The sequence below is a fragment of the Schistocerca nitens genome, chromosome 4 (assembly GCF_023898315.1).
Source record: "Schistocerca nitens isolate TAMUIC-IGC-003100 chromosome 4, iqSchNite1.1, whole genome shotgun sequence".
NCBI lineage: Eukaryota > Metazoa > Arthropoda > Insecta > Orthoptera > Acrididae > Schistocerca > Schistocerca nitens.
The window spans coordinates 650,247,259-650,270,931 of record NC_064617.1 but is presented as its reverse complement, the minus strand read 5'-3'; the positions used below and the strand labels follow the sequence as shown (position 1 = coordinate 650,270,931).

The 23,673-nt window shown below is 43.4% G+C and overlaps 1 protein-coding gene across 1 annotated transcript in view; it reads left to right on the top strand.

The window, feature by feature from the left end:
• Positions 1-23,673, top strand: part of LOC126252484 (octopamine receptor beta-1R-like) — a 401,200-nt gene that overhangs the window by 124,770 nt on the left and 252,757 nt on the right. The gene's annotated exons all lie outside the window — the stretch shown is intronic.

Sequence of the window (23,673 nt, the reverse complement as noted above, 5' to 3'; positions counted from 1 at the left end):
ATGAGTTTTGAGAAAGAAGTTTCCGATGATAAAATTACAACTATAGGCAAATTATTCCGGAGGTAAAATAGTCCTCCATTCGGAACTCAGGGCATGGACTACTCACGGGGATTTCATTATCAGGAGAAAGAAAACTGGCGCTCCACGAATCGGAGCGTGGAATGTCAGATAGCTTAATCGGGCAGGTAGGTTAGAAAATTTGAAAATAAATACACAAAGCAGATTCAGAATAATGTACATTGCAGTAGTTACTCGGAGATGAAGAAGCATGTACAGGATAGAGTAGCATGGAGAGCTGTATCAGACCAGTCTCTGGACTGGAGACCATATTACACATATAACGATAGCCGTCACCAATTGAGATGAAGTACTGAAGCGCGTGCTTGTTTGACGATTAGTTATAGAAGTCCTTCATCTGCTTCACTCTTCAATATATGAGGCCTCGTGATGATACGGAGTGTATCGTATACTGTAGATATTTTATGGCTGTTTCTTCTCAATAAAACACGGTGTATGTCTTGTACTCGTACATCCTCTAATGTATCGATTTGAATTATTGTTCAAAGATTATTTTACAACTTGACATAATATGTTTCAGTTATTATCTCATACGAATATTTCATCGGGTTAGTGATCCACAAAATCACATGAAATGTTCAAAATGTCTTCTACCTCCCAGGTAAGCTGGAAATTGTATCTACAAGCTCTACTCATTGGTGGGATGGAGACATTCACATACCTTGCGAGGCAGGAAAGGGTTACATCACATGCATTTACGTGAATTGTGATGATTGGTATTTACTTAAGATTTATTTACTTTCTAAGCGCTGCCTCATGTCACTACCTAGAAAGTCGTTTGTTAAAAAAGTGCTAAAGGTCAGTGGTCGTCAAACTGCGACACGCGTGCCAAATGCGGCCCAAATCAAGTAATCGTGCGGCCCGTGTTTCTCAATTGTATTTTATAAAAAATGGCTCTAAGTACTATGGGATTTAACATCTGAGGTCATCAGACCCTGGGCTTAGAACTACTTAAATCTAACTAACCTAAGGACAGCACACACATCCATGCCCGAGGCAGGATTCGAACCTGCGACCGTAGCAGCAGCGCAGTTCCTGACTGAAGCGCCTAGAACCGCTCGGCCACAGCGGGCGGCTTGTATTTTATAATACGAGGGTAATCCCAAAAGTACGGTCTCCTATTTTTTATAAGTACATAGACCGGTTTATTTCTACAATGGTTTACATCATTTCACAGCTTGAACATTTAGCTATTTTTCGACATAATCACTATTTCTGTCGACACATTTATGTAGACGCTGTGGCAGTTTTTGTATGCCCATATCATACCAGCTAGCCACCATGCTGTTCAGAAAGTTATGAACCTCTTCTTTTCCGTTAAAATTCTGTGAACGGTGCTTCCGGAAACCTCAGGAATCAACCTGCAGAGAACATCCAGGGTCATCAGCCGATCTTCATGCATGCTTTGCTCAAACTTCAACACTGTCTCCTCAGAATTGACGGTCTCCCGCTCCTTTGTTTGTCGTGAATTTCGGTCCGACCAGCTGCAAACTCTCTACACCACTTAAGACATCCATGCACGACTCACCATACACTTCCGTCAATTGGCGATGGATTTCAATCGGCGCAGTGCCCTTTGCGTTCAAAAACCGAATAACTGCGTCCAATTCGCACTTGGCAGTAACATCCAACGGGACCTCCATTCTCAACGGCTGCCAAGCCAAGACTGAGCGCCTCAGTGCGACGTGTTCATGTTAACACACAGAGCGTGAAGCACTCTTCATAACAGTGTGACTAACTGCCACACAGACATAGTTCTGTACTTACAAAAAAATAGGAGTCATTACTTTTGGGATTACCCTCGTAACATGCATGTAGCAACTAGGAACCGAATCTAAAAACGTCAACTAACGTTAAGAGCTTCCTAAGAGGGTAGTTTTCCCTCTCAGCGACAAACAAAAATGTTAACAGAGGTAGTAATGTTTTAAGATGTGCCTAGTTTTAATCGGCGTTGCTGAATTTGGCTGTGAATTAAGTAAATTTTGGCGCTTACCTCAGGGGCAGAGGGGTAGGTATCGTTGCCACTGCGGAATTAATAGAAGGGAGTGCGGGAATTTTTTTATTGTTTGTCTTCCAGTACTGACACCTAACAGACGCGAGCGACTCGCAGCTATCAGCTTCATGGTGTATATTTTCACACGGAAGTAACAATGATTCCTGAATGCAATTTACAGAGCTAGTCCTCTTCAAATACGGTACATATTTGTAATAAAGAATATGAAATTAAATTAAGGATGTAATACAGCATAATGAGTAGAATATGTTAACACAGATGATCGTGTTTCATATTGCAGAATGCATTTTTTATAAGTACAATACTGTTATTAATCAATCAGTCATTCGCTCAGAAACACAACAAGACTTGGTGAGGCAACCACAGTGTAGCAGCTTCGGGGTCGCTCTGAAACAGCGGAAGTCGACGCGGAGTGTACCGAATGGTGCCATGGTGCCGACGTTTAATGGTCAGTTTTTGGGAGCCGGCGGCCAATTTATTGAGCGCTTTTGTACTAGGCTGTTGGTACCTCTTAATATGCCTATTTATGCAGGTTACCAATTGACAGTTATAAGAGTCGAAGGGCATAAAAAGTAAGAAGCTGTTGACAGGGAAATGAGACAGTGTGCCTATCGCCGACGTTATTACATCTGTACATTGATCAAGCAGCAAAGAAAACAAAAAAGAATTGCAATAGGAATTTGATTCCAGGAAGAACAAGTAAAAACTTTGAGGTTTGCCGATTACTTCGTATTTCTATTAGAGAGAGCCAAGAACTAGGAAGAGAAATTAAACGGAATGGACAGGATCTTGAAAGGAGAACGTAAGATGATCATCAGAAGCAAATTAGGCTAATGGTGGTGGTGGTTAGTGTTTAACGTCCCGTCGACAACGAGGTCATTAGAAACGGAGCGCAGGCTCGGGTTAGGGAAGGTTTGGGGAGGAAATCGGCCGTGCCCTTTCAAAGGAACCATCCCGGCATTTGCCTGAAACGATTTAGGGAAATCACGGAAAACCTAAATCAGGATGGCCGGAGACGGGATTGAACCGTCGTCCTCCCGAATGCGAGTCCAGTGTGCTAACCACTGCGCCACCTCGCTCGGTAAATTAGGCTAATGGAATGTGACAGAATTAAATCAGGTGATGCTAAGAGAATCAGATTAGGAAACAAGGCACTTTCAGTATCAGAGTTTTCTATTTGGGGAAAAAAAATAGCTGATGATGGGCGAAGTAGAGTGGATATAGAATGTGGATTAGCAATTGCGAGAAAAGAGTTTCTAAAGAAGGGAGGTTTGTCAACATTGAATATAGATTAAAGTGTCTGGAAGCTTATTCTGAAATATTTGTGAGGAGTGTAGCCAGGTATGGAAGATAAATATGGACGATAAACAGTTTAAACAAGAAGAGAAAAATGGTTCAAATGACTCTGAGCAGTATGGGACTTATCTTCTAAGGTCATCAGTCCCCTAGAACTAAGAACTACTTAAACGTAACTAAACTAAGGACATCACACACATCCATGCCCGTGGCAGGATTCGAACCTGCGACCGTTGTGGTCGCGCGGTTCCAGACTGTAGCGCCTAGAACCGCTCGGTCACACCGGCCGGCCAAGAAGAGGATAGAAGCTTTTGAAATGTCGTGCTCTACTGAATAGATTTGGTAAGGAAAGAAATTTTTGACTCAACTTGACTAGATCGCATAGGACACATTCTGAGACATCAAGGGATTGTCAGTTAGTACTCTGGGCAAGGTGGGGTGGGAGGTTTGTGGAGGGGGACAAAGATAAGAATATAGTAAGCAGATTCAAAAGGACGTCGATTACAGTAGTTATTCGGTGATGAAGAGGCTTGCACAGGACGAAGTAGCATGGAGAGCTGCATCAAACCACAACAACAACCAAGTAATAATAAGATCGGTATATATGCGGCGCGAGGTGAAACCCCACAATGGCAGTATTGGCTCTTGAGGAATGGTTCAAATGGCTCAAATGGCTCTGAGCACTATAGGACTTAACATCTATGGTCATCAGTCCCCTAGAACTTAGAACTACTTAAACCTAACTAACCTAAGGACATCACACAACACCCAGCCATCACGAGGCAGAGAAAATCCCTGACCCCGCCGGGAATCGAACCCGGGAACTCGGGCGTGGGAAGCGAGAATGCTACCGTACGACGACGAGATGCGGGCGGCTCTTGAGGAGACCACTGTACCAGAATGTCGGGAACAGATCACAGTCTTAATCAGAGAAATCTGATTCCTGTATGGTGCACCCTGAATTTATATTTACTGAAGAATATGGTTTTCTCTCTGCATCTCCTCCTCGTAAATACGTCGCTGAGGTAAGGTTTGCGCCTGGAAGCGCGAGCAGGTCCGTGGCCGCCGCCTGGGACAAATCCGTCGCGGCCGGCTATTAGGGTCAATTAAGGGCGGCTAATCGAGTCAGCCCAGCAGGGGCGGTGGGTAGCCGGCAGCCGCGTCCCTATTCGGACTCCTTGGCCTCCATAGGCCCTGCAGCGCGTGTCGGCACGGCCTCCTGTGCGAAGCGCCCTTTCAACGGCGCTGCCTTTTCTCTCTTCCAGGACGCGCCGCCCGTCTCCAGTAGGAGGCTTTCATGCGGCTGAAGCATCGAATCATTGCTATACCTATTCAGTACCATAATTAGTTACCAGGTCAGCAACTCACGTTGTAAAATGTATCTTCTACGGTGGTTAGCTGCTAGGAGGGAGGCATTGCTGAATTTGCAAGCTGTCTGATTCCGTGCGGAAAAGCTGTCTGAATGATTTCTTTCTCTTTCTTTTCTCCTTGAGTCATCAGTCGTCTGACTTGTTGCAGCCCTCTACGATTTCCGCTCCTGTGCCAACCTTTTCATCTCAGAGCAGCACTTGCAACCTACGGCCTCAATTATTTGCAGCACGTGTCCCAATTGGTTCTTGTACTTATGCTATATTACCTGACTGTATAAAACAGGCAACCGGTTACCACAAAATTTTCCCTTCCCTGTTTCCGACACCCATTATGGGTGGAGTGATTTATGCGTTTTTAGGAACATTAAGCTATAAAACAAAGTCTCATTCAGCTTCCAAAATCTGTTACGCAGTGTCAGGAAATGTATCGTCGCTTTCACTTAATAAATGGTATCGATGAAACTAAAATAAAGCAATACAATACAGTATGAGGTAGAAAGATAACGCATAACAATGTAATCTAAACCATAAATTACGCCCACTAACCCCGTCCCCGATGTGAATTCGCATGAAAAACACCAGGTATGTTCATGTATCGTTCACCTGTAGGGTTAAACAATACTCTAACAATAATGTTACTGGTACCGGTATATTCAACCTCCATACGTAACGTACTGCCTGTTATCTACCGATACATTCTATTCGTACATAAACTTAAAACAAACATTTATTTTAGGATAGATACAGACAGGATACCCCGGAGTGAAAGATCCTCTCTTATGCTGCTTAAGATAGTTCATGTACATATGCACTGTTACCAAAGATGTTGGTGTAACCTACGTGGAAATCAGCTGCAGGCTATCACCAAAATACACTTAGGGATGCATCTGAGAAACACACAAACGTGCACTTAGAGCTCCTTATTTTTCGGTGACTTGTGACATCATAAAGCTTCCTTCAGTTGCTCCATAGCCTGATGTCGGCATGATTTCTATCTCATCAAACAAGGTTTTGCATTGTTTATAGTGACCAATAGTTTCCGGCCAACAGCGCTGCTGCAGAAAGCCATTCTCATGGCCTCTCCATGTATAGTTTTTTTTTAATTCTCATTTGTAATCAAATTTCAACGGAAGCTCTGCGCATTAACCGATGCAGGAGGTTGGCCAAAAATTCGCACTGCACATAGAGTTCGTAATACTGGGAGACTTCGTAGAAAAAAAGGTCTGCCAGAGGGACTTCTCGAGTAAGCACTTCAAACTAACTTCGACAACATGGCCCCTAGGTAAATATGAGTACCATGAAATCTCTTTGACTCGATTTTCCGAGTCCAACAAATACGGCCCGTTCACTTCGTCCAGGACTTCTCCGTGATTCATTCAGAGAGAATATCTGCTAGTAGTTACGTGCCTGACATGGCCCATTATCATACAGCGAATTCAGTGGCCTGTATGTGGGGATTTGAACGTCCGTGTAGCATGGTTATGTTAGGGCGTCTTAAGTTTGGTTATAGTCAAGCGAAAAGACAAGTCGTGGATTTGTTCTACATCTACATGGATACGCTGCAAATCACATTTAAGTGCCTGGCAGGGATGCTGCGTGTCATTATTCTAGGAGGTAAATTCCCTGATACGAATCAACTGGGTGGTGATTGTTCATTGTTGGGCACCATTCTCACGATATGTCATGTTGTATTTCGAAAACACTTTGAGCCAACTTTATTCGATGCCATAGAGAACATCTAGTCCAATACGGCAATAGAAATTCAACCAGAAGCAGAGGAAATGAGACAAATTGATAGGAATATAAAAATTGAATACTCTTAGGGAACGGATTAAAGTTGCATAAATGAAACATATTAATGAGGCTACGATAACTAAGCTTAGGGTACGAATTTTACTGAAATACAGCAGGAACGGGGTAATACCTAGCTTCTGGGCATTATAAGCAGATGGTAAGATACACTGGGTGATTTTTATTAAACGTTGTGAAGATATTCATCACATAACAGGTATTAGGTTATCAACAACGGTATGAAATGTAACTCCCACAGGCACAAATACACTCTTGTACACTTTATACCTTCTAAAGGCCTCAGACTGTCATCTTAACGATCTTCTTTCCATTGAGGAAACAACCACTGTCAGTTAAAGAAGATTACTGTCTGGAGAGTGGTATGAAAGATTACTTCTTCACATCGCATGCAAGACGCTGTTCATCTTGTAAGGAAATTAAATAGATAGTGTGAGTACAGGCTATACTCGATAAAACAGCATGCCCGATTTAAAACAACACAAAATCTCCAAGATTAGGGACGTTTTACCGAAGCTCGAAACTTAGCGAGAACTTGAACAAGAGATGCTATTAATAGTTTACACAACGAAACTCTGTCTCTAAATCTGGCAAAAATTTCAAACAGTTTCTGATCGTATGCGAAGTATGCCAACGGCAAGGCACAATCAATACCTTCATTGCGTGATCGTAATGGTTATGTTTCCGACGACAGCGACACAGAAGCGGAGGCAGTAAACACGGATTGCTGGAATTAATTCACAAAAGGAAATTCAGTAAATATGCCAGAACTCCTATCACAAATAGCTGCCACAATGAGCAATTGAGAAGCAGATACATCCAACGTAGCGAAGTAACTCAAGATAATAAAGCCACGTGTTCCAGTCTAGATTGTACATCAATTAGGTTGTTTTCGGAGTATGCTGATGAAACAGATCTAGTTGTAACGATCATATACAACCGCTAGCTAGACGAAAGATTCGTACATGAAGAATGGAAAGTTGCAAATGTGACACCAGTACACAAGAAAGGAACTACTAGTAATCCGCTGACCTGGAGACCCATATCTCTGATTCCAGTTCGCAGTAGAATACCGGGACATGCACAGTGCGCCAACATTACGAAATACCTCGACATAAATGATCTATTGATCCATAACCAGCACGGATTAAGAATATGTCATTCTTGTAAGACAGAACTACCTCTTACCTTATTTCTCTATTATCATAAAGGTCACAGTCGAGATAACTGACGGGAAGCTACCTAGTGAAATCGAGTGAGATCTGCCGTTCCGCTAGGGAGTGTTATAGTTCCTCTGCTGTTCTTAATCAATATAAATAATTTAGGAGACAAAATGAGCAGCTCTCTTCAAGTGTTTGCGTCTGGTAAAGGCATCAGGACATCAAAGCCAATTGCAAAATGATTTAGAAAAGATGTCTAAATGGGGTGAAAAGTGGCCATTGACCGTAATGAATAAAAATTATGTGGACATCCACATGGATACTAAAATAAATCCGTAAAATATCGATTACATAATAAATCACACCAAATTAAATTTATAGGTTCAGTTAAATACCTAATGATTACAATTACAAATTTAAGTTCAGACAGCCTCAGAGAAACTGATGTACGAAAGGTGAACCAAATACTGCGTGTTATTGCCTGAACACTTACAAGATGCAATGAACCTACTGTCTGCATACATTTGCCAGACAAAATTGACGGAACGCGTATAGAAAGTTCAAAGAAGGGCAGATCTTTGTGTATTATCGCCAAATAGGGCCGGGAGGTGACAGAGGCCTTTTTCCAATGCGGCGACGTCTTCTTATGAAATTTCAGTCATCGAGTTCCTGCTCCGAAGACCAAAATACAGGGTGTACCCCTATTTTGTTGATCACTACCTACATAGGGTGAAATAAGCATCGTAATAAAATAAGGGGAATCAGAGCGCGCAAGGGAAGATTTAGGTGGTCTGATTTAGGCTACCACATGTTGTCCGAGGGCGAAACAGTAGAAAAATAGTCCGAAAGCGGTTCTATGAACCCATTGCCAAACACGTAAGTGTGAACAGAAGAGTAATCATGTATATGTAGATGCACTCTTTGGAGACAAGTCAGGAAACAAAGCAGACCAGTCGAAGAAGCCTAACTACACACTGGCGAACATACTACTACTCGTCAACTATTGATAAATCAGTCCTGTTGTTATTCCCAATCACTCCCCATTTCACGGAGAGGAGTGGGTCTCGAGTTGCGACCTTTCGCTAGGTCGTCTACGGACCCGTTGACGTCGAGGTGATAGTCTCACCCAGTTTCCCAGTCGATTCTGGCTGTGCACTGTGCAAGTCTTCGTTGTCTATGGTATGGTGTCAGCAGTAAGTGACTCATGGTAACTCAAGATATCATCCTAGATTCTAGTAGTATTTTCCATGCGTTTCGTCGTGAAACCGCCTGAAACATCTTCCCGTACTTCAGCTGTTCTCATCTGTCTGTCAGTCAGTGGAACAATCATACGGTGATGATGTCTTTCTGCAAGGGTTAGTACCTAGTCTTGTTGCCACACAATCTCGTCACCACTAATTCTGCAGTCAAAACCCCTCATGCCAATTGTTCTACCTTTCTAACAAAAAAATGACGTGAGCTGCTCGTGTACGTTCTAACCATGCTGAGTTTCTTCACATGGAATGTTCCTATAACCCAGCACCCATCATGTACTCTCGGAATTCTTCATCTTTAGGAATGTATTTCATGTACTGAAAATATGCTGGCACAAGGATGTGATTTTAGTCAAGGCGTCCCACTGACAAGGAAATACTGGTGTATCAATTTAGTAGAGTTTTATCAAGGTGTTCACGGTGTAAGAATTCCCATTTCCGTTAGTGTAGTATTTTCTAAAATACAGGCCTACCGTTAGATATTGTAGGTATGTCTAGCTCATGGGAATACTAATGTCTATTAGAAGTTTTAGTTGGTAGCTTATCGGCTTCACCTTTCTTCCTACAAATGAAATGAAGCTTTTACTCGCATCAGGTCCTGGCTGTTACTCAAGAACTATTGCCATCTTCATTGACATAAATAAAGATACTGTCACCGGACTCAAACTGATACCCAAGAACCAACAGCCTATTATGTAGTTTCTTTCTATAGAAACTACCAGTACACTATATAATATCTCTCCTTATTTGTCTTCCTTTACATATCTATACTTGTAACCACCTTCCTCATCTTTAAGTTCGTACCTTTTTACAACGGAAAGGCTTCAACATGTTACTTTGTATTGTTTCAAGAACATGATGGAGTCGTCAGGCAAGTGCTAAAGATTCATCTGCGGATTTTCTTCTACAACAATGATTTATGTGTGGTTTGATTAGCAAAAATAAAGGATGGGGAAGGCGGCATTTAAATTAAGAACTTGCCAATATATTCAGAAGTAAAGTTTCATCTTAGAATGTGGCGTAGTACTGCCTTGAAAAACTATGTAAAACAATAGACTTGACAGACGCAAGAAGCAAGCGGTAACAGTGATACAACTGCTCAAGTATAGCATCCTACAAGAAAAATACCATCATGAGACCACATAATCTCCGGAGGAACTGCAGCTGACGCGAGAGGTGCATATATCACAACTACCGAGCTGTCTGCAACCCAGCTATTTTTATTACGACTCGACTAGTTTCTGAATTATTTTACCGGCACTGGGCGTTAAAAGCACATACACTGAAGAGCCAAAGAAATTGGTACACCTGCCTAATATCGTGTACGGGCCCCGCGAGCACGCAGAAGTGTCACAGCACGACGTAGGATGGATTCGACTAATGTCTGTAATTCTGGAGGGAACTAATACCATGAATCCTGCAGGGCTGTCCATAAATCCGTAAGACTACGAGACGGTGGAGATCTCTTCTCAACGGCACGTTGCAAGTCATCCCAGATATGCTCAATAATGTTATGTCTTGGGAGTCTGGTGGGCAGCGGAAGTGTTTAAACTCAGAAGAGTGTTCCTGCAGCCACTCGGTAACAGGTCTGGACATGTGGGGTGTCGCATTGTCTTGCTGGAATGACACGAGTCCGTCGGAACGCTCAATGGACGTGATTAGATGCGGGTCATCAGATAGAATGCTTACTTACGTGTCACGTGTCAGAGTCGTATTTAGTCTTACCAAGGGTTCCATATCACTCTAATTGCACACGCCCCACACCATTACACAGCCTCCACCAGCTTGAACAGTCCTCTGCTGACATGCAGGGTCAATGGATTCATGAGGTTGTCTTAATACCCGAATACGTCCCTCCACTCTACAGAAATTTAAACGAGACTCGTCCGACCGGGCAACTTGTTTCCAGTCATTAACAGTCCAATATCGGCGTTAACGGGCCCAGGCGAGGCGTATAGATTTATGGCGTGTAGTCGTCAAGCGTACACGAGTGGGCCCTCAACTCCGAAAACTCATATCGATGATGTGTCGTTGAATGGTTCGCACACTGACACTTGTTGCTGGCCCAGAACTGAAATCTGCAGAAACTTCCGGAAGGGTTGCACTTCTGTCACACTGAACAATTCTCTCCTTGAGTCGTCGTTGGTCCGGTTCTTGCAGGATCTTTTTCCGGCATCAGAGATGTGGTAGATTTGATGTTTCAACGGATTCCTGACATTCAAGGGACTCTCGTCAAGTGGTGGTACAGGAAAATCCACACTTTCATTTCTACCTTGGAGACACTGTGTCCCCTCGCTCGTGCGCCGATTTTAACATCACATTCTGACTTACTTAAATCTTGGCAACCGGTCATTGTATCAGCAGTGACCGATCTAACAACTGCGCCAGTCACTTGTTGTCTTACATAGGCGTTGCCGACCGCAGCGCCGTATTCTGCCCGTTTACGCATCTCTGTATTTGAATATGCATGCCTATACGAGTTTCTCTGGCGCTTCAGCGTAGAACGATAGAGAACATTGCCCAATCGTAATCTTATAATCAGGAACCTCAAATGTCTTTCCTGTAAAGAAACAGCATAAAAAATTAGTCCAAGGACATGTTAACCATGACAATGATGTTAAATAGTACGTAAGTTTATCTTGACTTATTACATACCCAGCTGGAACCACTCAGCTGCGATTAGATCTTACAGAGCTGCCATACCGGAGGATGTTGACTGCTACGTTTTACATCATGATCCAAGTAATCCCAGATAGTTTATTTAACGAGGCAATCGACGTGCGATAGGGGGCGTGAATGTATGATGCCCGGAAAAGACATAATTTCATACACACGCCGTACAAACTCAAATCTCCTATGAGAACGCCACTCAAAATCATACGTGCACAGTCTCAACTTCTTTTTCAGCATTGTTTATTGACGAAGTGTAGGTGGATTCTAGTCGCACACTTTCGCTGCAGAATGGTTGACATGGATCTGAACTGACTGGTAGCAGCGATTCCTTTTATGACAAGTCGTGATATTCCTCTCTTGTCCTTGTCGGTTACAACTTTTTAGAAAACTGTTCTTATAATGCATTACATGGCAGTGAATAGTACACTATTCTTGTTGACAATTTGTACAGGCCATCTTCAATTACGGTTGCAGCGTATATGCAACAAATATGTAACGTAGCTAAAGCCAATATTGCAGCAGCAGCGGCTAATATTGACTATGGCTGTCTGTGAAACTGGACTCGATAAGCAACCTGAGCTATCAGTAAATGGAGTGTAACCTGCATAACGCTGTGTATGAGTTGTATGAGTGTCAGTTTCACTGTCATTTAAGCCCTCAACAGATCGTTATATGAAAAACTTAAAACTAACATTTGCATAAGCTATCTCACTGCGGTTTTGAACAAGAATTTTACGAGTAATACAGAATTTGAATTGTGCAACGGAATTTACTGGTCTAGGGTACATGACATGTTGTGGTGTGTCAGTGTCTCCGTTTTGGCCCTATGTTTTTCACTCGCCTCTTTAGATGACTGCCTTTTTCCATGTGTTTTGCAGCAACGCGCAGCAGCATGCAGCAGCAGCGGCTAAAGCTTATTGTTACTAAGAATAAATTTAATAAAAAGGTGTTTGATTGGGTCCTGTTAACTACTAAAGAAATTTTGAGAAGGGATCTCACAAATTAAGTCTATTTAAAACTTCAGATTCATCATGAACAATTATTAATAATGACAATGACAAATGACGTATGTATCAATAATGGCTGAGTGGCAGATTAACAAATTATTTCAATTTCAAAATTGCATTAACATCTAGTAACTACAGTATATATTTAGATGTGGAGAGTAAGTAGTGTTAGTTGTTGGAAAAGGAGAATTCTTTCAGTGACAAGCAAAACATGGGATTATTGCAAACTCGTGCTAACATTCACGAGCCTAAGAATGTAATTGCCTTTGCGCTATGCTTGCGAATTTTACCTTGAATTCCATCTTCAAGCATAGTTAAGGGGAATTAGAACGGAAATTTTTTTCCACGCTTTCAGATTTTGATCTCATTATACACTCCTGGAAATTGAAATAAGAACACCGTGAATTCATTGTCCCAGGAAGGGGAAACTTTATTAACACATTCCTGGGGTCAGATACATCACATGATCACACTGACAGAACAACAGGCACATAGACACAGGCAACAGAGCATGCACAATGTCGGCACTAGTACAGTGTATATCCACCTTTCGCAGCAATGCAGGCTGCTATTCTCCCATGGAGACGATCGTAGAGATGCTGGATGTAGTCCTGTGGAACGGCTTGCCATGCCATTTCCACCTGGCGCCTCAGTTGGACCAGCGTTCGTGCTGGACGTGCAGACAGCGTGAGACGACGCTTCATCCAGTCCCAAACATGCTCAATGGGGGACAGATCCGGAGATCTTGCTGGCCAGGGTAGTTGACTTATACCTTCTAGAGCACGTTGGGTGGCACGGGATACATGCGGACGTGCATTGTCCTGTTGGAACAGCAAGTTCCCTTGCCGGTCTAGGAATGGTAGAACGATGGGTTCGATGACGGTTTGTATGTACCGTGCACTATTCAGTGTCCCCTCGACGATCACCAGTGGTGTACGGCCAGTGTAGGAGATCGCTCCCCACACCATGATGCCGGGTGTTGGCTCTGTGTGCCTCGGTCGTATGCAATCCTGATTGTGGCGCTCACCTGCACGGCGCCAAACACGCATACGACCATCATTGGCACCAAGCCAGACGCGACTCTCATCGCTGAAGACGACACGTCTCCATTCGTCCCTCCATTCACGCCTGTCGCGACACCACTGGAGGCGGGCTGCACGATGTTGGGGCGTGAGCGGAGGACGGCCTAACGGTGTGCGGGACCGTAGCCCAGCTTCATGGAGACGGTTGCGAATGGTCCTCGCCGATACCCCAGGAGCAACAGTGTCCCTAATTTGCTGGGAAGTGGCGGTGCGGTCCCCTACGGCACTGCGTAGGATCCTACGGTCTTGGCGTGCATCCGTGCATCGCTGCGGTCCGGTCCCAGGTCGACGGGCACGTGCACCTTCCGCCGACCACTGGCGACAACATCGATGTACTGTGGAGACCTCACGCCCCACGTGTTGAGCAATTCGGCGGTACGTCCACCCGGCCTCCCGCATGCCCACTATACGCCCTCGCTCAAAGTCCGTCAACTGCACATACGGTTCACGTCCACGCTGTCGCGGCATGCTACCAGTGTTAAAGACTGCGATGGAGCTCCGTATGCCACGGCAAACTGGCTGACACTGGCGGCGGCGGTGCACAAATGCTGCGCAGCTAGCGCCATTCGACGGCCAACACCGCGGTTCCTGGTGTGTCCGCTGTGCCGTGCGTGTGATCATTGCTTGTACAGCCCTCTCGCAGTGTCCGGAGCAAGTATGGTGGGTCTGACACACCGGTGTCAATGTGTTCTTTTTTCCATTTCCAGGAGTGTAGAATTTGCAATTTTCCGAATATATATATATATATATATATATATATATATATATATATATATATATATATATATATATATATATATATATACTCACATAGGAAGTATTTTATTTTTTTAAACATAATCTGCACCAGTTGAAACTGATAAGATTTTTACGTGCATTTAATCAAAATATAATAAAATCGGTAATTTTTTGTAAAGAAGGCTGTGGATTGCTGTGTTATAAAGGTTAAATTACGTGTTTGTATTGGCAGCACTGTCAAAAACTGTATCGTATCGTTTCATAGTATAAACAAGCGTTGTATATCGAAATGCTTTCGTTTTTCCGAGGAAAAGTTACGAATAGATTGGTAAATCTCTCAAAAAGTACAGTATGACGCCAAAACAAGGTGTTTTTAAGTAACGTGGGTTTCATGGTAATAGATTTTCGAATAAAGGGAAACACTGTGTTCAAAATGTGGCTTGTGAAGTTACAGACAATGAAATACAGGCAAACTCGTCAGTATCTAGAGAATCACCCGTTAGTGCTTCGAAGATTAAAATAAAACGCAGTGATACACAAATTACTCAGAACTGAAGTGATGTAAATGGTATGTTAGGTTATATTCTGACAAATTTACACATCCTAACAAGGGTGTTAGGTGAATGTGTGTGTTGTAAAATATGTGGAGGGGCACTTAGAGGTATCAAATGGACTACCCAGAAAACTTATCATTAATCGTGCCAGTTGTAAATACACACATTCATTTTGGAATTCTGATAAGCGTAAAGATAATTATTTTGATGTAAATCTTAGGTGGTTTTATGGATTGAGATCTATTGGCAAAGGACACACTGCAGCAGAAACAATGTGTGCTGTGATGAATATGCCACGCCCACCTGGTAAAATAGACAAGTATGCAGGATTTATTGGGGCTACTGTGGAATCTGTTGCATGTGATTCAATGAAGGATGCGCAAACGAAGCTATTGAAATAAATAATGGTATGACTGACACACCAGTAGCTTTTGATGGCACTTGGCAGAAGCGCAGTTACAGTTCTAAGAATTCTGTTGCTATGGTGACCAGTGTGCATACTGGAAAGGTAATAGATTTCCAGATTTTAACCAAACTTTGTCATAAGTAATTTTTTTTAATAATGCGAGGCGACTGTCATAATATATTTCTTTACAGCCAGTACCGCCATCTTAGGCACTGTGTAACACTTAAAACACTTAATTATGGCACTTTGATGCGGAAATCAGTGTAACTGTAACACTGCAAATAAACAACAGTCTAATGGCGGTACCGACTTTAAATGAAGAAGGGCGTATTTGTGACTGAAATTATGAAGGAACAAGTGGTTGTGCGGAGACCTCTGCAGCTATTGATATTTTTAGTCGATCTGCGAACGAAAGAGGAGTGCGTTACTAGGTTCTCAGTTGACGGAGACTCAGAAGCATATAATAGGGTAGTAGGTGCTCAGCCTTAAGGGCCCGCATCTCGTGGTCGTGCGGTAGCGTTCTCGCTTCCCACGCCCGGGTTCCCGGGTTCGATTCCCGGCGGGGTCAGGGATTTTCTCTGCCTCGTGATGGCTGGGTGTTGTGTGACGTCCTTAGGTTAGTTAGGTTTAAGTAGTTCTAAGTTCTAGGGGACTGATGACCATAGATGTTAAGTCCCATAGTGCTCAGAGCCATTTGAACCATTTGAACCAGCCTTAAGGTGAAAAGATTATCACAAATCTGGAATGTGTTGGTCATGTACAGAAAAGGAGTGGCACCAGGTTGAGGAAGATGAGACGAGAACCTTTCTGATGGTAAAACCATAAGAGGCAGGCCGGCAGACAAAATGATTGATTAACTACAGCAGTATTATAGGATGGCTATTAGAAATAATACTCAGGATTTGTTGAAAATGAAGCAGCTCTCCATGCTACTCTATCCTGTGCAAGCTTCTTCATCTCCCAGTACCTACTGCAGCCTACATCCTTCTCAATCTGCTTAGTGTATTCATCTCTTTGTCTCCCTCTACGATTTTTACCCTCCACGCTGCCCTACAATACTAAATTGGTGATCCCTCGATGCCTCAGAACATGTCCTACCAACCGATCCCTTCTTCTAGTCAAGTTGTGCCACAAGCTCCTCTTCTCCCCAATTCTATTCAATACCTCCTCATTAGTTATGTGATCTACCCAAATATCTTCAGCATTCTTCTGTAGCATCACATTTCGAAAGCTTCTATTCTCTTCTTGTCTACACTATTTATCGTCCACGTTTCACTTCCATACATCGCTACACTCCATACAAATACTTTCAGGAACGACTTCCTGACACTTAACTCTACACTCGATGTTAACAAATTTTTCTTCTTCAGAAACGCTTTCCTTGCCATTGCCTGTCTACATTTTATATCCCCTCTACTTCGACCATCATCAGTTATTTTGCTCCCCAAATAGCAAAACTCCTTTACTACTTTAAGTGTCTCATTTCCTAATCTAATTCCCTCAGCATCACCCGACTTAATTAGACTACATTCCATTATGCTCATTTTGCTTTTGTTGATGTTCATCTTATACCATCCTTTCAAGACACTGTCCATTCCGTTCAACTGCTCTTCCAAGTCCTTTGCTGTCTCTGATAGAATTACAGTGTCATCGACGAACCTCAAAGTTTTTATTTCTTCTCCATGGATTTTAATTCCTACTCCATACTTTTCTTTTGTTTCCTTTATTGCTTGCTCAATATACAGATTGAATAACATCGGGGATAGGCTACAACCCTGTCTCACTCCCTTCCCAACCACTGCTTCCCTTTCATACCCCTCGACTCTTATAACTGCCATCTGCTTTCTGTACAAATTGTAAATAGCCTTTCGCTCCCTGTATTTTACCCCTGCCACCTTTAGAATTTGAAAGAGAGTATTCCAGTCAACATTGTCAAAAGCTTTCTCTAAGTCTACAAATGCTAGAAACGTAGGTTTGCCTTTCCTTAATCTTTCTTCTAAGATAAGTCGTAGGTTCAGTATTGCCTCACGTGTTCCAACATTTCTACGGAATCCAAACTGATCTTCTCCGAGGTCGGCTTGTATCAGTTTTGCCATTCGTCTGTAAAGAATTCGCGTTAGTATTTTGCAGCTGTGACTTATTAAACTGATAGTTCGGTAATTTTCACATCTGTCAACACCTGCTTTCTTTGGGATTGGAATTATTATATTCTTCTTGAAGTCTGAGGGTATTTCGCCTGTCTCATACATCTTGCTCACCAGATGGTAGAGTTCTGTCAGGACTGGCTCTCCCAAGGCTGTCAGTAGTTCTAATGGAATGTTGTCTACTCCGGGGGCCTTGTTTCGACTCAGGTCTTTCAGTGCTCTGTCAAACTCTTCACGCAGTATCGTATCTCCCATTTCATCTTCATCTTCATCCTCTTCCATTTCCATAATATTGTCTTCAAGTACCTCGCCCTTGTATAGACCCTCCATATACTCCTTCCACCTTTCTGCTTTCCCTTCTTTGCTTAGAACTGGGTTTCCATCAGAGCTCTTGATATTCATACCAGTCGTTCTCTTTTCTCCAAAGGTCTCTTTAATTTTCCTATACGCAGCATCTATCTTACCCCTAGTGAGATAAGCCTCTACATCCTTACATTTGTCCTCTAGCCGTCCCTGTCAATCTCATTTTTCAGATGTTGGTATTCCTTTTCTGCCTACTTCATTTACTGTATTTTTATATTTTCTCCTTTCATCAATTAAATTCAATATATCTTCTGTTACCCAGGGATTTCTACTAGCCCTCGTCTTTTTACTTACCTGTTCCTCTGCTGCCTTCACTACTTCATCCCTCAAAGCTACCCATTCTTCTTCTACCGTATTTCTTTCCCCCATTACTGTCAACTGTTCCCTTGTGCTGTCCCTGAAACTCTATACAACCTCTGGTTTAGTCAGTTTATCCAGGTCCCATCTCCTTAAATTCCCACCTTTTTGTAGTTTCTTCAGTTTTAATCTACAGTTCATAACAAATAGATTGTGATCAGAGTCCACACCTGCCCCTGGAAATTTCTTACAATTTAAAACCTGGTTCCTAAATTTCTTTCTTACCGTTATATAATCTATCTGATACCTTTTAGTATCTCCAGGGTTCTTCCATTTATACAATCGTCTTTCATGATTCTTAAACCAAGTGTTAGCTATGATTAAGTAATGTTCTTCCCAAAATTCTACCAGATGGTTTCCTCTTTCATTTCTTAGCCCCAATCCATATTCACCTACTATGTTTCCTTCTCTCCCTTTTCCTACGCTGGAATTCCAGTCACCCATGACTATTAAATTTTCGTCTCCCTTCACTATTTGAATAATTTCTTTTATCTCCTCATACATTTCATCAATTTCTTCGTCATCTGCAGAGCTAGTTGGCATATAAACTTGTACTACTGTAGTAGGCGTGGGCTTCGTGTCTATCTTGGCCACAATGATGCGTTCACTATGCTGTTTGTAGTAGCTTACCCGTACTCCTATTTTTTTATTCATTATGAAACCTATTTCTGCAATACCCCTATTTGATTTTGTATTTATAACCCTGTATTCACCTGACCAAAAGTCTTGTTCCTCCTGCCACTGAACTTCACTAATTCCCACTATTTCTAACTTTAACCTATCCATTTCTCTTTTTAAATTTTCTAGCCTACCTGCCCGATTAAGGGATCTGACATTCCACGCTCCGATCCGTAGAACGTCAGTTTTCTTTCTCCTGATAACAACGTCCTCCTGAGTAGTCCCCGCCCGGAGATCCGAATGGGGGACTATTTTACCTCTGGAATACTTTACCCAAGAGGACGCCATCATCATTTAATCATACAGTAAAGCTGCATGTCCTCGGGAAAAATGACGGCTTTAGTTTCCCCTTGCTTTCAGCCGTTCGCAGTACCAGAACAGCAAGGCTATTTTGGTTAGTGTTACAAGGCCAGATCTGTCAATTATCCAAACTGTTGCCCCTGCAACTACTGAAAAGGCTGGTGCCCCTCTTCAGGAACCACACGTTTTTCTGGCCTGTCAACAGGTACCCCTCCGTTGTGGTTGCACCTACGGTACGGCTATCTGTATCGCTGAGGCATGCAAGCCTCCCCACCAACGCCAAGGTCCGTGGTTCATGGGGGGTATTCCATACATACGGCACTGAAACATTAGCTCGCCGCCACGGCTTATGACAGCCAAGGAGAGTCGCACTTCTAACCTACAGAAATACGAAGTGAAAAGTATTAACTTTTGTGTTTGTGTGTGTGTGTGTGGGGGGGGGGGGGGGGGACTCTTACACAGCCTGACAAAGAAAGTTCGTACACCTACACAGAATCGGCGGGTATGTAAATGATTAGAGTTGCAACTCTTTGTGACAGGTTGAACGGTCGCCAGAGTGCGGTAGTATTGTTTGGGTTTAATGTTGTTACCAGACCTGCTAGGGTATATTAGGGAAGTCAACAGCTTCAAATGTTGAGTGATCGTTCTCAAAGACACGCAGACGCAGGGTAACCGTGTGAGACAGCTTTATTACCACCTGACAGAGTTCTAAAGGGGCCTCACAATGTGACTCCATCTGGCCGGCTGATCGAATCGTAATATTTGTGGGGTATTCGGTTATGACAGTGGCATGATGTTGGAATACTTGGGGACGTGAGGGTACGCATAAACAGTCCGTCCCGCAGGAAAGGTGGCTGATATGAAATTAAATACAAGACGTTGTTTATTTTCTTGCATACATTACTTTCTCCTCAAAAGTGGCTCGTTCTGAGTAAATACGCAACTGGAAGCGTTGGAAAAACCGTTCGAAACAATCTCATATTCGAGCTTTGAAACTGCTTGCTGTACCACGGTCGTATCCTTCTGGGTATTTGAAATCGTGTCGAAATGCTTTCTATTCGTTGCCATTTTCAGTTTTTGAAATGAGCAGAAGTGTCGACGAGACAAATCAGGCGTGGAAGGAGGGCATTTTGAGCCAAGAAACCGCGTAAGCTCTTGTCGTAATGCAACAAACACCACGTTCTTTAACCCTTTCACCCCGGCGCCGTGATACGGCGCATTTTTCGCGCTGCCCGCGGCGCTACTCGGCCCTACTTTCACACTCATAGTGTTATCGCAATTATTGTACTTAATGCTATATATTTATTCGGGAAAATATTTATACAAATCACACAGGTTTTTGATATGTGTATCGTGTCTGTGCACAAATCCTAGTCTGGGGATGTCAATGGAACACCTGGAATAGCACGTGTACTTGATGTAGATGCAGCTACAACAGGTGTTTCATGTTCCTTCTCAGATTCGGACGATGAGTCGCTTTCAAGTCTCTGCCCAGTATGAGAGAAAGAGCCACGGTATATCGCCTATCACTTATAGTAGAAACTAATCCAGGCAAACAATATGCCACTTGAATGACTCTGTTGTTAACTAAAGACTTTGAACAACGCCGCTAGATGGTGCATAGGTCAGACTTCCACACAATTCGAGCGTAGTGAAACGGAGTAATATGGCGCGAGGCGGGACTGCTACAGCAGTGCACTGGCTGGGCGGCACGGGCCACACTAGACTGCTGCAGCAGTCCATAGGTTGAGCGGCACATCGCTCCCGACTTCTGCAGAAGTTCACCGTAGCGAAAGGGTTAATTGCGGTATTTAGGAGAAACACAAATAGTAATCAGCAGTCATAAATTAGAAATCTGTGCTAAGTTCCTATGGGACCAAACTGCTGAGGTCATCTATCTCTAGGTTCACACAAGACTTAATCTAACTTAAACGAACGCTAAGGACAACACACGCGTGCGCACACACACACACACACACACACACACACACATACACACATACACACGCACACACACACACACAAACACACACACACACACATGCCCGAGGGAGGGATCGAACCAGCGACGGGGGGAGCCGCGCGAACCGGGCAAGTCGCTTGAGACCGCGCCGCTACCCCGCGCGGCAATCTGCAGTCACCATATTACCTTCTGTAGCAAATTCCTTTTGAATCATGGAAGACAGTGAGTAGAGTTATGTCGCGACTCTAGACCAAGTGCAGTTTCCTCACTCTGAACTTCCCATTCCGAGAATCGGCGCATTGTAAGTGACTCGTACTGAAAACACTATCTTTCACCATCTGTTGCGATGCAAGACACATAGTCTGGATCCCTAGCGGCTGATCTTTTCATGTCTCTGAAGTATTCCAATCTGTACTCTCTTTGCTCGTCAGTGAGTGAATGAGGTTACAAAGTGACAGAAAATCTTTTTGCACAAATTTTCAATTATAATAAGATGCATAGTTGTTTTACGAATTCCTGTGAGCTCCTTAATTGACCTGGTACATGCACAGCGATCATTTGGGAGAATTTCAGCTACTGTTTTAACATTTTTTGCGACTCGAATTGTCGATGATGTTTCTGGACGTGGATCATCTTCAGTGTTCTCTCTACCGTGACGGGACTTTGCATACCACCTAGAAACGTTCTGTACGACTCAGTACTTTTTATAAACAGTCCGTACCATTTCAAAAATATCTTTGGAATTTTTATCTAATTTAAAAGAAAACTTATTGTTCGTACATTGCTCGTTTCACAACAGAAGTTTAAAACTTACTGCTAAACATTCGGTTATTACAGCAGTCCCTGATACCTACACTGTCAAACGGAAGAAAGTCGAAATAACACTCTAGTTAATTTATGTGTCCCTCCACATGTGGCGTTAGTATTTACACAAACGTACATTCAGTCAGTTTTCCTGTGGAACGGACTGTGTACATGTCGTGAAGGTTGCAGTCGACCACGTCTGACTGCCATTGTCGTATTGTGCACGAAGCATATCGTATCTCCTTCAAACATGCACCTTCCATCTTTGACCAAGCAGTGGACTCCATGAAACTTTGTGTGCCATCCCTCACCATTGCTCAGAGACAGCAGCAGCCGGCCTAGAGAATTAGAGTCCCGCACATAGACTGCCATCAACACCACAACAGAAACGGCTGCTATGGACTAATTCCGTGACCGGGAAGTGTGGATTGCTAATAAACTACGTGACGCTGTGTTCACCGATAACCCGCGGTTCTATGCAGCCTCGGCTGACATTGTCGGTCAATATGTTGGCGATACGAGGAGAGGTCGCATTCTTTCAGCGCTTTGAAGAGGCACAGCGCTGTTACTCCTGGCGTCGTTGCGTGGGCAGCCATCGGGTATTGCTTCAGGGCACGGATGGGAGTGACTGAGGGAACTCTGACGGTGCGACGGTATGTCACTAACATCCAATGTTCTCATGTCACACACTCATGTGACGGTATCGCAGTATCATTTTCCAACAGGACAATGCCCGTCCGCACTTGCACGTGTGTTTACTGTCCTCTTGATAATGAGGTACTCCCACAGCCTGCAAGAGCTTCAGATTTGTCCTCGGGATCTGTTCGGACATCAGCTGCGACCCATTTCAAACACCCAGGACATCACTATCAGTTACAACAGGTGTGGGCCAGCTTGTCCCAGGAGAGGATACAACGGCCATATGACACTCTTCCCAAACGAATCAGTGCACGCAACGGGGCCCAAGGTGGTACACCGTCACACGAGAAGTGAGTTCGTACTGCCAGTTATTTGCGAATTTAAATGGTTCAAATGGCTCTAAGCACTATGGGACTTAAATCTGAGGTCATCAGTCCCCTAGAACTTAGAACTACTTAAACCTAGCTAACCTAAGGACATCACACACATCCACGCCCAAGGCAGGATTCGAACCTGCGACTGTAGCAGCAGCGCGGTTCCTGATTGCAGTGCCTAGAACCGCTCTGTCACAGCGGCCGGCTTGAAAATCTGACTCGGTTTTGTAATCACTGCAATAACTTCAGACACTCTCTCAACGCGTAAAGTTTAATTTCGTTTCCTCCCCCCCCCCCCCTTCTGAGTGCTTAATTTTTTCTTGTCGGATAGTGTACAGGGTTCTTCAATAAGTAATGTAACACATTTTTTTCTGAAAGAAATTTATTTATTCAGGATTCCAGAGCACCATACTGTTGCTCACTCTTTTGGCTCCAAAATCCTACTTTTCAGCATAATCTTCTTTCAGTACGATGGCCTTACAGCACCTTACTGAGCCAACGTCTTGGTGCATGAATATCCTCCCCGTCATCCACGTGCCGCTTGTCGTGGAGTGTACCCTTCATTGGGCCAAACAGGTAAAAGTGGGAAAGTGCGAGATGCGGGTCGTAGG